Source organism: Hemitrygon akajei, chromosome 8 (genome assembly GCF_048418815.1).
Source record: "Hemitrygon akajei chromosome 8, sHemAka1.3, whole genome shotgun sequence".
Classification (NCBI taxonomy): domain Eukaryota; kingdom Metazoa; phylum Chordata; class Chondrichthyes; order Myliobatiformes; family Dasyatidae; genus Hemitrygon; species Hemitrygon akajei.
This window is the reverse complement of record NC_133131.1, coordinates 44451258-44466951: the sequence shown is the minus strand read 5'-3', so window position 1 is coordinate 44466951 and position 15694 is coordinate 44451258. Positions and strand designations below refer to the sequence as shown.

Genomic DNA, 15694 nt, shown 5'->3' with positions numbered 1-15694 from the left:
CATGTGTAAAAAAAATTACCCCACCTCTATATCTTTCATAATTCTACTGTACAGACCTCTATCACATCACTTTTCAGGCACCTATGATCATGGAAACACAATTTCAACCTATCCAAACTCTCTTTATAACTTAAGACTCCAATCCAGGCAATATCTTTGCAAAACCTTGCTGTATCCTCTCTGACATAATTGCATATTTCCTACAATGTGGCATCCAGAAGTGCACACAATACTGCAAAGGCTCCCTAACCAATGTTCTGTACACTTGTAACATGCCATTCCAATAGTTGTACTCGATGCCTCATCTGATGAAGGCAAATATTCCACACATTTTTTCCCACTACCCTACCTACTGATTTTGCGACCTTCAGGGAACAATGTACTGTATCCCTGTATCTCCTGATTCAATACTTCCTGGGGCCCAGCCATTCATTGTGAATGATCTGGCCTGGTTTAACTTCCCAAAATGCATAATGTCACACTTGTCTGCGTTAAATTCCATGTGCCATCCCTTTGCTCATTTTCCCAGTTGATTAATCTCCTGGCGTAAACTTAGTCAACCTTCTTCAAGGTCCACTATGGCTACTAATGGTGGTCTCTGCTGCAACCCTGCTTTCTCATCCAAATTATTAATATATATGACAACAAAAGCAGGACCTAGCATCAATCCTTTTGGCATACCATTGGTTACAGATTTTCAGTCTGAACAATAACATTCTACTACCATCTTCTAATTCGTATTATTAAAACTATTTTATATCCAAATTGTCTTGCTCACCCTGGATCCTGGTGTTCTCACTTTCTGGAACAGCCTACCATGCAGTACCTTGCCAAAGGCCTTACTAAAATTCATGTAGAAAATGTTTTACTCCTTGCCCTTGCCAATGCTTTTGCTCATCACTTCAAATTCATAAGGTGTGATTTCCCACTTACAAATTCATGCTAACTATTCCCAATCAGTTCTTGCTTTTCCAAAAGCAAATAAATCCTGTCCGAGAAATCTTTTCAATAACTTTCCCATTGTTGATGTAGTTTCTGGTTTATCCTTACTTCCCTTCTTAAATAAAAGCACAATGTTAGCGATCTTCCAGTGTTTCCCAGAGCCTTATCTGTGGGTAATAAAGTTACAAAAATCTTTGCCAGGGCCCCAGCAATTTCCTCCATTGCTTTTGGGCCATTACCTTGCATCAGGTCTGACAATGGAAAGGGAAGATAGCGAGTATAAAGACAGAGAGGGAGAGTAATAGCAAGGGGCCAGTAGGTCCCTGGTGAACTAAGCAGAAATGAAGGATGCAGGCAGCTAGGAGGGTGGTTAAGTGGGAACACAGAACATATCAGTGCTGGAATCTAATAAGGAAGAAAGGTGATAATGAGAACCATTGTGGGCGAAATGAATGGCTGATGGAACCAGATCAGGAAAAGGGTTTCAGTGGGTAAAATGTATGAGTAGTAAGAGGATGGAAAAAGGAAGGCAATGGGAACAAATGAGAGTGACGGGCCTAAATGTGGATATGGCAAAAGGGACAAAACATGGGAGCACTGGAGATGGATTAGGAGAGTGGGGAAAACACAGGAGGTAAAGGTTACATTAAAATGGAAAATTTAACATTCGTAACATTGCATTGTAGACTATCAGATTCAGATTCAGTTTATTGTCATTTATAAACCACAAGTACAACGCAGTTAAAAAATGAGACAACGTTCTCCGGAATGATATCACGAAAAAGCACAAAACAGACCACACAAGAAAAACTACATAACATTTGGTAATCCCCAATCCAGAGACTGGAGAGGCTGCTGCATATCGATATCGCACTACTGTCTTAGCACGTTCCCTGGAAAGGAACTACAAACCCATCAGGCAAATCTAAAGCTACAAGACCCACACAAAACCACATAGATTACATATAAGTATAGTTAACATATAGTTTCAACAGTGCAGACAATACCATAATTGATAAAAGACTAACTGACAGAGACCACATAATTATAACACATAGTTTCAACAGTGCAAAGCAATACCGTAATCTGATAAAGAGCAGTCCATGGCACGGTTTAAAAGAAAGTCTCAAAGTCCCGATAGCCTATCATCTCACGCAGACGGTAGAAGGAAGAAAAACTCTTCCTGCCATGAACCTCCAGCTCCGCAGCTTGCTGATACAACACTTTGGGAGCTCTGACCACAGACAACTCCGAGTCCGTCCGAAAACTTCGAGCCTCCGACTAGCCCTCCGACACCGAGCACCATCTCTGCCGAGCGCTTCGACCCCGGCCCCGGCCGCCAAGCAACAGGCAAAGCCGAGGATTTGGGGCCTTCCTCCCGGAGATTTTTCCAATCGCACAATAGCAGTGGCAGCGAAACAGGCATTTCAAAAGTTTCACCAGAGGTTCCTCCATGCTTCACACGTCCGTCTCCATCAAATCAGGATTGTACACGGCCCCACTTACAGATAACAGATATTCATTCCTGGAGTGACCGCTGCGCGCTGCGTCGCACCGCCATCTTGGCTGAACAGAATATAAAGTATTGCCTCTGTAGTTTGCATTGGGCATTACTCTGCCAATAGAGATAGAAACATAGAAAACCTACAGCACAATACAGGCCCTTTGGCCCACAAAGCTGTGCCGAACTTGTCCTTAACTGAGAAATTACCTAGGGTTACCCATAGCCCTCTATTTTTCTGAATTCCATATACCTGTCCAGGAGTCTCTTAAAAGACCCCATCGTATCCGCCTCCACCACTGTCGCGGGCAGCCCATTCCACGCACTCACCACTCTGTGTAAAAAAAAACTTACCCCTTGACATCTCCTCTGTATAGGTGTCCCCACTTTACGAATGTTCACTTTATTCCACTTCACTTTTACAAAAGACCTACATTAGTAACCTATTTTCACATTACAAAGAGGATTTTCGCTTTTATGAAAATTTTTCCCATATAAATTAACGGTTCTTCGTTTTACACCATTTTGGCTTAAGAAAGGTTTCATAGGAACACTCTACCTTTGTAAAGGTGGGGGCACACCTGTACCTGCTTCCAAGCACCTTAAAACTGTGCCCTCCTGTGCTAGCCATTTCAGCCCTGGGAAAAAGCCTCTGACCATCCACACGATCAATACCTCTCATCATCTCAATCAGGTCACCTCTCATTCTCCGTCGCTCCAAGGAAGAAAGGCCAAGTTCACTCAACCTATTCTCATAAGGCATGCTCCCCAATTCACGCACCATTCTTGTAAATCTCCTCTACACACTTTCTATGGTTTCTACATCATTCCTATAGTGAAGTGACCAGAACTGAGCACAATACTCCAAGTGGGGTCTGAACAGGGTCCTATATAGCTGCAACATTAGCTCTCAGCTCCTAAACTCAATCCCATGATTGATGAAGGCCAATGCACCATATGCTTTCTTAACCACAGAGTCAACATGCGCAGTAGCTTTGAGTGTCTTACGGAGTCTGACCCCAAGATCCCTCTGATCCTCCACACTGCCAAGAGTCTTCCCATTAATACTATATTTTGCCATCACATTTGACCTACCAAAATGAACTACCTCACACTTATCTGTGGTGAACTCCATCTGCCACTTCTCAGCCCAGTTTAGCGTTCTATCATTATCCCACTAACCTCTGACAGCCCTCCACACTATCCACAACACCTTCAACCTTTGTGTTATCAGCAAACTTACTAACCCATCCTTCTTCTTCTTCATCATGGTCATTTCTAAAAATCACGAAGAGTAGGGGTCCCAGAACAAAACCCTGAGGCACCCCACTGGTGGCTGACCTCCATGCAGAATATGACCCATCTACAATCACTCTTTGCCTTCTGTGGGCAAGCCAGTTCTGGATCCACAAAGCAATGTCCCCTTGGATCCCATGCCTCCTTACTTTCTCAATAAGCTTTCCATGGGGTACCTTATCAAATGCCTTGCTGAAATCTATATACACTACACCTATTACTCTATCTTCATCTATGTGTCTAGTCACATTCTCAAAAAAATTCAATCAGGCTCGTAACGCACGACCTGCCTTTGACAAAGCCATGCTGATTATTCCTAATCATACTATGCCTCTCCAAATGTTCATATATCCTGCCTCTCAGGATCTTCTCCATCAACTTACCAATCACTGAAGTAAGACTCACTGGTCTATAACTTCCTGGGCTATTTCTACTCCCTTTCTTGAATAATGGAACAACATCCGCAACCATCCAATCCTCCAGAACCTTTCCCGTCTCCATTGATGATGCAAAGATCATCACCAGAGGCTCCGCAATCTCCTCCCTCGCCTCTCACAGTAGCCTGGGGTACATCTTGTCTGGTTCTGTGTCTTATCCAATGTTGCTTTCCAAAAGGTCCTGCACATCCCCTTTCTTAATATCTACATGCTCAAGCTTTTCAGTCCACTATAAGTCAACCCTACAATCTCCAAGATCCTTTTCCATAACGAATACTGAAGAAAAGTACTCATTAAGTACCTCTGTTATCTCTTCTGCTTCCATTCACACTTTTCCACTGTCACACTTGATTGGTCCTATTCTCTCACATCTTATCCTCTTGCTCTTCACATACTTGTAGAATGCCTTGGAGTTTTCCTTAATCTTGTCTGCCAAGGCCTTCTCATGGCCCCTTCTGGCTCTCCTAATTTCTTTCTTAAGCTCCTTCCTGCTAGCCTTATAATTTTCTAGATCTCTATTATTACCTAGCTTTTTGAACCTTTCGTAAGCAGGTTCCAAGGTTGGTGTGGGATTGAGAAACGGGGTTGAAACAAAATGTAGCCAGGAGCTCAGGATGGTTACATGCACAGAACATAGATGTACTGCAAATTACTTGCCTCATCTGCACATGGACTTGCGATACAGTGAACCCACATTTGAAGCACTAAATATAATAGATAAGATTGGAATATCAGTCTTTGAAATTGTGGGAGTCAGTGGGTTTATTATAAACATCAGTGTGTAGCCTGTCTCCTGATACGGAGAGAGAGATTAAGAAAAGGGGGAGATTGATGCAAATGTAGGAAATCAATGTCTCATCATGAAAACAAGAGGAATACACTTTACCTTTATCTATAAAGTGGCCACTTTATCTAATATAGTATGTTTGTGGTCTTCTGCTGCTGTAGCCCATCCACTTCCAAGTGTTGTGTGTTCAGTGAAGCTTTTCTGCATACCACTGTTGTAACACATGGTTACTTGAGTTACTGTCACCTTCTTGTCAACCTGAACTAGTTTGGCCATTTCCTCGGACCTCTCTCATTAACAGGGCATTTTTGCCCACAGTACTGCCACTTACTGGATATTTTTTGTTTATAGCACCATTCTATGGAAACTCTAGAAATTGTTATGTATGAAAATCCCAGGCAATCAGCTGTTTTGGAGATACTCAAACCACCGTCTGGCACCAACAATCATTCCACAGACTAAGTCACTTAGATCACATTTCTTCCCCATTCCAATGCCTGGACTGAACAACAACTGAACTTCTTGACTATATTTGCCTGCTTTTATGTACTGAGTTGCTGCCACCTGATTGGCTGATTAGTTATTTGCAATAACAAGGTGCACAGGTATACCTAATAAAGTGGCCACTGAGTGTATGTCAAGTTTAGTCAGTGGATCATGTGAATTCCTTGAAGAGTATGTGGGATGTAGTAGTACCCTTAAGAAGGAAAATAGGAGGGCAAAAACTGCCATGAGATATCCTTAACAGATAAAAGAGAATCTAGAAGATTCTATATGAAGAGCTTTAACCTTTTACTATACATCCCCTCCGTCTTGCACTCTAATATAGTCACCTCATCCATGACAAGCAAAGAAAAGAAAGACACTGGGCCAATAAAAAAAGTGATGCAGTCCAAGACATCAATTATGACCACATAGGATAAAGATGATCAATTGATAGATTTTCCCCCATTTTTTTAATAATCAGTAAAAGGCGATAAGCATTTCAGTCTGGAAACAGCTGAAAGAGAGAATCAATATCTACCACACCTATTGACAAGGCATTTCAGAGACATGTTCTGGAAAAAGAAGAGTAACTAACTATACAACAGAAGAGATTTTGCAAATGCTGGAGAAAATAAGCAGGTCAAGTAGCATCTATGGAGAAGAATAAATAGACAACACTTTAGACCTAGACCCTTTATCAGGCCTAACTCAGTCTATTCCTCCTACTTCACTGGGGAAAGCCAAAAGGCATACATTTGAACAATCTGGTAAACTGGAATAACCTATCATATTATAATTTCATAAAAGTATTCCATAATCATATTGTTAATATTAACTTTATCGACAATGTTCACTATTCATTGCACATTTATTAAGTAGACAAAACTCTCCACATACAATAATAACCCACTTCAATGTTGTAGTGAAATAAATAAGAATTTATTCTTTATTTCTGAGCACATCAAAAAAAAATTCACAAAGTTGACTCTCTTGTCTGTGACTACGGGCTTCAGTCAACAGCAAAAGTTAACACTTTCTAATCTTAGTCACTGATCAGGGTTAGTTATATAGCTGAACTGGCGTGCTATCTACTTCGCTTAATTCCTGAACTGCAATACAGGAGGTACCATTTTACCAAAGTTAGGAGACAAAACAACAACATACTCAGGTGCAAGGTATGCAAGTCATTATTACTAATTCTAAAATGAACTTATGTAACCTTTACTTGACCATCTTTAATGTATTGTGGGTCACCACAGGTTAATTGAGTATTGCTTAAAAGCCTTCCATAAACATTGGGTTCAGCAAAGAGGTTAAGCAGTTTGTCTGGGGTCAAGAACTTTTCTGTGAGCTATGCTCAGTTGTTGAGTTGAGAATGAAGTTACTGAAGGAAAACGTCAAAAACCAGTTATTCTGCAAAGATTTAGCCCATTCTTTTTCTGCTTTAGTACACCATAATGCATGCTGACTTGGTCTTGTATGATTTTGTTATTAAAGTAAAATAGTGCAAAGTTGATTTACAGATGTATTATGGCACATTGCACCTTATGTTATTTCTGTACTTTTATAGGTTTTTATACTCTGAGCTACTGCTTCAAAACTTCAGATGGATACGAGTACAACATAACAATGAAGGAGTGCTGAGGTGCCGCCTTTCAGGTAAGATGTTAAACAGAGTACCCATAAATATCCCATGGTACTCTTTTAAAAGATTCCTGGACACTATTTATCTCAAAGACCATAGAATAAACCAAATGAATAATTAACCATTTTGGTCTTGCTATTTACTTAATGAGTAATCGTGCATTAAAAGCATTTGAAAATAAAAAATGAAAATGTTGGAAATCTAAAACAATTATAGAAAATGTTAGAGATACTCAGCAGGTCAGGCCTTCTATGTGGGAAGAGAAACAGGTCACCATTTCAAGTAGGAGACCTTTTGTCAGAACAGTTCATTGCCAACCTGAAACATTGACTTTTTTTCTCTTCCCACAGATGAGGCCTGAGCTACTGAGTATTTCCAACATTTTATTTAAAAGCACATAATCGGTTTTGACATACCGTACTTTCCTTGGGATAGGAACATCACAAGTTCTTCCTTTATGAAAGATACAAAATAACTTTGTTAATGACAAGCAAATTACTAAATTACCGGTATTCACAAAAACATTTACAAAGTTTATGAAGAAGAGGCTTTGAAATCACTAAGTGCTTGATTAGGAGCATGAAAAGAAGGAAGAACAATAATGATTATGCCATAAATTAAGGAGTTGTAATGCTGACAGAATCTAAAAATTCTGAATTACAGAGATTGTACAATACTACTATCAACAAGTCCTTTTGTTCTCAAGTGAAACTTGCAATCTGATTAGTTCAAGCAATGAAATTATTTTATTAATTATCAAGAAATTCTACCTCACTGCTATGTGTGAATTTAGGTTAAAAGCTGAAATAGCTTATTTACCCGAGGCGTTCAATATGGCATGTGCCAGTAGATTTCTAGGGAAAGTTGAACTAGTATTTTGTACAAGCACTAGGTGCCTAACAGGGTAAAGGGATTAAGCTTCTATCTTTTTCTGAAGCAGGTACCAATAGGTTGAGTCTGAAGAGAAAGTGGAGATCCAAACTGTGATTTATATCAAATACAAAATTCTAATATTATGAATGGAATCCTTCCTAACTTTTAAGTTATAGTTTTCACTATCAATCAGAAAACAGGCATTTTAAAATTAAATACAAGGTATATATTACAGAAAGTTCCATAAATTGTCTTCCATATCTAAGATATTGCTTTTCAGTAACAGTGGGGCCCACTGAGGGTAGAAATGTAATGCACATTGCAAGTGATCTGATGTTAAATGAAGCAGCCATGTAACAATATACTGAACATCTGGTCTTAGTTTCCTTGGTAGTGGTTATAAGTATCCAAGAGGATGAGGAGGTGTCCTGGCTAAAGTTGAATGATATATTCTTACAGAAAGGGTCAAAGATTACAAAGGAAATACATCAAGTAAAGAAATATAACCAAAGAGACATAAAAGGAATACCGTAATTTTAATCCTAATGTGTGGTCTGTTTAGGTGTAGATGGTGGGGGATGGTGCTCAAATCTGCAGGAGTTGATTGGAAACCCCAGTCAGAGAGGCAATTTGGTGTTCAACCATACACATAACAGGTCTGAGAAAGTCTGTCCACTGGCTCCTGGGGTATTCATTGGCATGGAATAATATGGCATTGTCAATATCAAGCAGCTTACCCATGTGCACATGATGATACATTGCGACTTAGCTCTCAGGCATGTAGGGCTGATAAGCTTTCCACTGGTTCACTCACAACTGCTGGGGGAGCTCAGCAAGTCAGGCGGTATTAATGGAGGGGAATAAAGAGTGGCCATTACAGGCCAAGACCTTTAATCAAGAATGGATAGGAAGAGGGCAGAAGCGAAATAAGAACTTGCTGGGGATTTCACATTGGCCTCAGAGACTGAAATTACAGAGTTGTCTGGGGCTGTGACAGTTCATGAAGGTGCCTCCATGTTCTATCGATCAAAGTGAACATAAAAGACATTGAGTTCATCTGGAGCGAAACTTAGTTGATATTTATGTAGCTTGGTTTTGTTTTGTAGGAGGTGATGACATTCAAGCCCTGCCACAGCTGTCGCGCATCCTTCTGTGATTCAGGTTTGGTCTAGAAATGTCATGTCGCATGTGAGATAGCTTTCAGGAGGTCATACCTAGACCTCCTGTACTTTCCTTGATCGCCTGTCCTGAACACCACTGATCTAGCCCTCAGCAGATTGCGGATCTCTTGGTTCATCCAGGACTTCCTGTTGGCGAAGACTCAGAATGAGTTTGTGGGGACACACCCACTCATGAGTGTCTTTATGAAGTCCATGACAATCATGGCGTATTTATTCGGGTTTTTGATGAGTCCTTGAACATGGCCCAGTCGACCAACTTAAAGCAATAATGTAGCCGTTCTTCTGCCTCCCATAACCTTCTCTTTGTTGTCCTTGCCTTTGGTGCCTTGCTCTTTAGTCTCTGCCTCTATACAGATAGGAGAAAGACAGCCAGATAATCCACTTTCTGGAATTGCAGTCGAGGGATGGAATGGTAGGTATTCTTGATGGTAGTGTAGCAGTGGTCAAGTGTATTGGGTCCTCGGGTGCTGCAAATGATGTGCTGATTGTAGTTGGGCAGAGCTTGAAGTCCCCAACAAGGATGCAAGATATATCCGGGTAGGCTGTTTCTTGTTTTTTTTTAAATCATGGCACTCAATACATCTTCCTTGATATCTGCCTTTGGTGGTGTCTCAATTGTGGTCAGAATCATGGCAGAAACCTCTCTTGGTAAGTAGAACAGTTGGTCCTTATCCAGTACCTTATCCAGGTACAGCAGGTGGTGAAAAAGGCAAATGGTATGTTGGCATTCATAGCAAAAGGATTTGAGTACAGGAGCAGGGAAGTTCTACTGCAGTTGTACAAGGCCTTGGTGAGACCGCACCTAGAATATTGTGTGCAGTTTTGGTCCCCTAATCTGAGGAAAGACATTCTTGCCATAGAGGGAGTACAAAGAAGGTTCACCAGATTGATTCCTGGGATGGCAGGACTTTCATATGAAGAAAGACTGGATCGACTAGGCTTATACTCACTGGAATTTAGAAGATTGAGGGGGGATCTTATTGAAACGTATAAAATTCTAAAGGGATTGGACAGGAGGATTGTTTCCGGTGTTGGGGAAGTCCAGAACGAGGGGTCACAGTTTAAGGATAAAGGGAAAACCTTTTAGGACCGAGATGAGGAAAAACTTCTTCACACAGAGAGTGGTGAATCTGTGGAATTCTCTGCCACAGGAAACAGTTGAGGCCGTTTCATTGGCTATATTTAAGAGGAAGTTCGATATGGCCCGTGTGGCTAAAGGGATCAGGGGATATGGAGAGAAAGCAGGTACAGGGTTCTGAGTTGGATGATCAGCCATGATCATACTGAATGGTGGTGCAGGCTCAAAGGGCCGAATGGCCTACTCCTGCACCTATTTTCTATGTTTCTATGTAAACCGCATCCAGAAGGTAGCACGCGTAAACAGGGAGCATCTGCACTAGTGTGATAGACATCAGTGATAGTCCTTGCGCATAAATTTACTGAGTACTGTGCAAGCCACATTTGACTTACTAGTGTCCAAATGAACACTGCAATCAAGTCCAGTTCCCTGGCTGTCTGCACACTTTCATCCATGCACTGTAACAACTAGCCAAGACTTCCAATACAACACCTCCCAAATACACAATTGGGGATACAGAGGAATAGCTATTTTCTCAAATGGCTGTGGAAGTGATGTGTTAGAGTAAAGTGGGCAAAATGAGTAGATACAAGCAAAATATGCCATGATGATTATTCTTTCTAACCCAGTGATAATTCAGGTGGTTCTAGATTTGTACCCAGAAATGGGAGAGCTTTGGACCTGCTGCTTAGTCCTTCTTCTTGCCTCTATTCATACCTTCTTGGTGTCAGCTACAGACATTTTTCGAACACAAGAAATAAAAATCACAGTCTTGTAGCTATGATGGCCCTTGGCATGATATTAAACAATGAATCTTAGAGCAAGTTTTCAAAGCATTTTTTAAAAAATCTGTGTGTAATGTCTTAATTGTTGATGTGAAATGGAATTCTGTTTGTCATCTTGTACCTGGGCAGCTTGAAATCCATTACAAATCCATTGGAGCCAACTTTGTATCCCAATTGGAGGTGGTCTTATTCATTCCCAGCACCTTGAGAAGTTAATCCAGCCTAAAGTAACTGCAGTTGCAAATGGGAAAAAGTAAAAAAAAACAACAAATGCTGGAATAAATAGGAAGTAAATTGGTGAAATGAGCAGGTGACCAAGATGGATCAGTAAGGTGGTGGATTTACAAAGCTTAGAAATGAAAGACAAAAACTATGCCTTCAATACACCAAGCATCTTTTTCATACCTGCCACTGGTACTTGCATTATTTGCATTAATCATTTTACTTATCTTTTTCTTCAAGATAAAATTATTTTTAGTTCATTTCCTTGATCTTGAAACTGCTGGGCATTACATATAATGAGAAACACAAGGGACCACACACGCTGAACCTTGGAGCAACACACAAGATGCTGGAGGAACTCAGTGGATCGGGGAGGGAATTGGACTGATGATGTTTTGGGTTGAGACCATTTATCTGGACAACATTATATCTGAAAGCATTAATCTTAATGCATTTGTTGGAAATTATACTCTCAAATGATGATGAATCAGTGAATAGGAAGGAGATAGATAGCCTAGTGGCATGATGTCATGACAACAACTTTTCCCTCAATGTCAGGAAAAACAAAAGAGTTGGCCATTGGCTTCAGGAAGCAGGGCAGTGTACATGTCCTGTTGAGGTTCAATGGTGTTGAGGTTCAGAGCTCAAGTTCCTAGGTGTAAATGTAGCAATAGTCTATCTTGGTCCAACCACTTTGACGCCATGGTTAAGAAATAGCACTATTTTCAGAGATGATATTCAGCATATCCCTGTTGACCCCACCCATTTTTTTTTACAGATGTACCATAGAAAGCATTCTATCAGGACGCATCACGGTTTGGAATGGCAACTACTCTTCCCAAGGCCGCAAGAAACTGCAGAGTTTTGGATACAACTCAACATATCATGAAAACTGGCCTCCCCTCTATGGAGTTCTTCACCAATTCTCATTGACTCAGTAAAGTAGCCAGCATAATCAAAGATCCCATCCATACTGTACATTTTCTCTTCTTACCCTTCCACATATACTACCATACTCAAGAAGACCTTCTATCTACTCTTATAAGATTATAAAACAGAACTCTTATAAGATGAGTAGACTCTTGACCTCACAATCGATCTCATCATAAACTTATATCTTATCATCTGTCTGCACCACACTGAAGTAGTAATAGCAATAAGGAAATGGTGGATGAACTGAATAAGTATTTTGCATTAGTCCAGGGTGGAAGGCATTAGCAACATCCCAGAAATTGAAGAGAGTTGTGGGGGGGGGGGAGGGGGGCATAAGCGAGTGTAGTCACTATTACTAAGGAGAAGGTGCTTCAGAAGCTGAAAGGTCACCTGGACCGGATGGACTACACTCCATTGTTCTGAAAGGTAGCTGAAGAAATTGCGGGGGCACCGCAGTAGTGACCTTTCATGAATTACTAGAGTCTGGAATGGTTCCAGAGAAATGGAAAATCACAAATATCACTGAACTTTTTAAAAAGAGAGGTAAAAGACAGGAAAGAATAGACCAGTTAGACTGACTTCAGCACCTGGAAAGATGATAAAATCCTTTATCAAGGATGAGGTTTTGGGGAACTTGGGAGCACATGATAAAATAGGCTGAAGTCCAAATTTCCTTAAGGGGAGATCTTGACTAATAAATCTATTGGCATTCTTTGAGGAAATAACAGGCAGGATAAACAGAGGCGAGTCAGTGGATGTTGTTTACTTGGGTTTTCAGAAGGCCTATAATTTACTAAGGGAAGCAAATTTATGTTCTCCTTTAAAACACAGGAGAAAGAATCCATTATTAAGAACCCACGTCAACCAGGACGTACACTCTTCTCATTGCTATCATTAAGGAGGAGGTACAGGAACCTGAAGACACATACTCAACGTTTCAGGAATTGCTTTTCCCTGTCCACCATCAGATTTATGATTGGACAATGAACCCATCCACACTACCTCACTATTTGATTTCTCTTTTTCTGCACTTCTTTGGCACTATGTATTTAATTTATATACATATTTCTTCCTGTAATATATAGTTTTTATTATTATGTATTGCAATGTACAACAAATGCCAGTGATATTAAAGGCATTGAATCTGTGAAATTCACTGCCACAGACGGCAGTGGGCGCCAAGTCATTGGGTATATTCAAAGTGGAGGTTGATGGGTTCTTAATTAGTAAAGGCATCAGAGGTTACCAGAAGAATGTGGCTGAGAGGAAATAATAAATCAGTCATGACTGAATGGCACTGCAAACTTGATGGGCTGAGTGGCCTCATTCCACTTGTATGTCTTACCGCCTTTCTTCTGTAACTGTAACAGTGTATTCTGCATTCTATTACTGCTTTCCCCTTGATAAATCTCAATGAACTGACATGATGTAATGATCCATATGGGTGGCATACAAAACAAACTTTTTCACTGTTCATGGAACAATAATAACAAAAAATAAATTTACACATTTAACATTTGATTTAAACAGATTAACATTCCACATATTAGAAGAGAGAAATTGTACTTCATGCTGTACAGTACTATATATTTATATTACAGTTCTGCATTTTTAAAATACAGGAATTTGAGAAGCAAAGTAAATAACCCAGCATATCAAAAGTTTAATAACTATATTCAAATCTCATATTATTCAAAATAAGCTCATTTTAATTAAAAGATGTAGACAGTAAACCTGTGTTTCCATCAAGAGAGAAACTGAGTTGACTTTCATGGAAAAATAATTGAACAAAGGTTTAGAAATAAAATGTGTCTTAAATTGCAGAGAAAGACCACGGGTGCTCGGGAACAAAAGGGATGCTTGTAATAGATGGAGACAAAATGATAAGGTGGCAACAGGCAGTATAGCTTTGATCTGCACTTAGTCCAGAGCATGGACTAATGATCTGGAGATAAAAGTTCAAATTTCCACTATGCCAACTAAAAGAATTCAATTCATTAAATAAATCATTAATGAAAATTGAGTATTGATAAAATACTCACTGTTTAAAAAAATCTAGTACATACTTATTGTAAACCTGATCTGGCCTTTGTTTGATTCCACTCCCACATGCAAGGAGTAGACTTTTAATGGCTCTCTAGAACGATCAAGCAAACCTTTCAGTTTACGAGCAATTAGGATGAGAAATTGGTGTTGGCTTTGTCAGTGACATTAACATCTCAGTAATGAACAAATAAAAACAACCTCTGGTGAAATGGAGAACAAAAAAAAACTGAGGTGGGGAGGGTGTTGTGGCATCAAAGGAAGATTGAAGACATCAGACAGAAAGACTGGACAGATTAGCAGAGAATTCTTGCTCCTCCAAGCCCAAAACAGAGTTGAAGTACTTATCTGCCACCTCTTTACCTCATTTTAATTGCTGGGTTTCTTGAGTTTGGAAAATGTGAGCAGCCGTTAACATTTGAAACATTGTGAGCCATATCACCGCATCAACTTAGTTGAATGTGAAACTCACCTCCCTGTGTAAATTGATTGCCTGTTCCTAGTATTTCATGTTAAAATGAAGTGGAAGGAAAGAAGGGAGGAAAGCATCATTATTTGATCTCTTCTGACTACAATGGAATGGTGCCTGAAAATCCCCATATCACGTCCTGTTCTTTCCCCACTTCAATCCGAAAAACTTATTGCTTGAAAGAGAGGGAATATGTCAGGGCAAATACCCCAGTCAAGCCCATGGATAGACATAAAATCAGAGGCTCTAGGATTCTGGTGGTGGTGGGGAAGAAAGGTTATGTTGCAGGCAAGTTTGCATGTAATAAGGGCCTTGTTTAATATAGCATCCGTCATAACACCAGCAGCTCGTTCATAAACCCGTTCAATCATTAAGGTTGCATTTCATGAACAGGAGACATTGCCAAGAGGGGGAACAAACAGCATCTTCGGGAAGTCAGGATAAAAAAAACCACAGGGTAACCCCTATATTTGGGCATTTAATATTAGCATGGTCAAACAATTGGCCTAACGTTGAAATGTCTGTGCATTCAATGTAGAAATGTTGGCAATTCAGTAGGCGTGGGACTGCAGATGATGTCATTGCTAATCTTCTTAAGTTTACAAGGTGTGATGCACCTTTAAAATATCCGCAATACTCAGTAAAACAAAAGGAAAACTAAACCTCACGTACTGCAGGCATTACCTTCCTCCAACCCTGGACCTAGATAAATCTCCACAACAATCGTCACCCAGCTTGCTCACGTCATTCCATTGGGCGAAAGACGTTAATGATAGACAATTGGAGCAGCCAATGGTGCTTGCGGATTCCGACATTCGCCTCGAGAAGACGTCACGCGCACAGTCGGAGAGGCGGGATTTAGTTTCTTTCGCAGTTACAGTTGGATTTGGGGGAGGGAGGGGTTGCTGAAAAGGGAATGTTTGTCCGTCACCGCGTGCACTTCTCCGCGCGTGCTCACTTTTGAATAATTAACGCACCGCCCACGCGCAATGATTGACAGCGCGTAAACGCCTCCT

The 15694-nt window shown here is 40.4% G+C and overlaps 1 long non-coding RNA gene across 1 annotated transcript; it reads right to left on the bottom strand.

Moving 5' to 3' along the window:
• Positions 1 to 1622: 1622 nt before the first annotated feature.
• LOC140731413 (uncharacterized) lies at positions 1623 to 15441 on the bottom strand. The gene is made up of 4 exons (XR_012099811.1): positions 15363 to 15441; positions 11133 to 11242; positions 7511 to 7547; positions 1623 to 2508 (listed from the first exon to the last, which is right to left on the bottom strand). It is a non-coding gene; the product is annotated as an uncharacterized lncRNA (long non-coding RNA).
• Between the last annotated feature and the right edge of the window lie 253 nt (positions 15442 to 15694).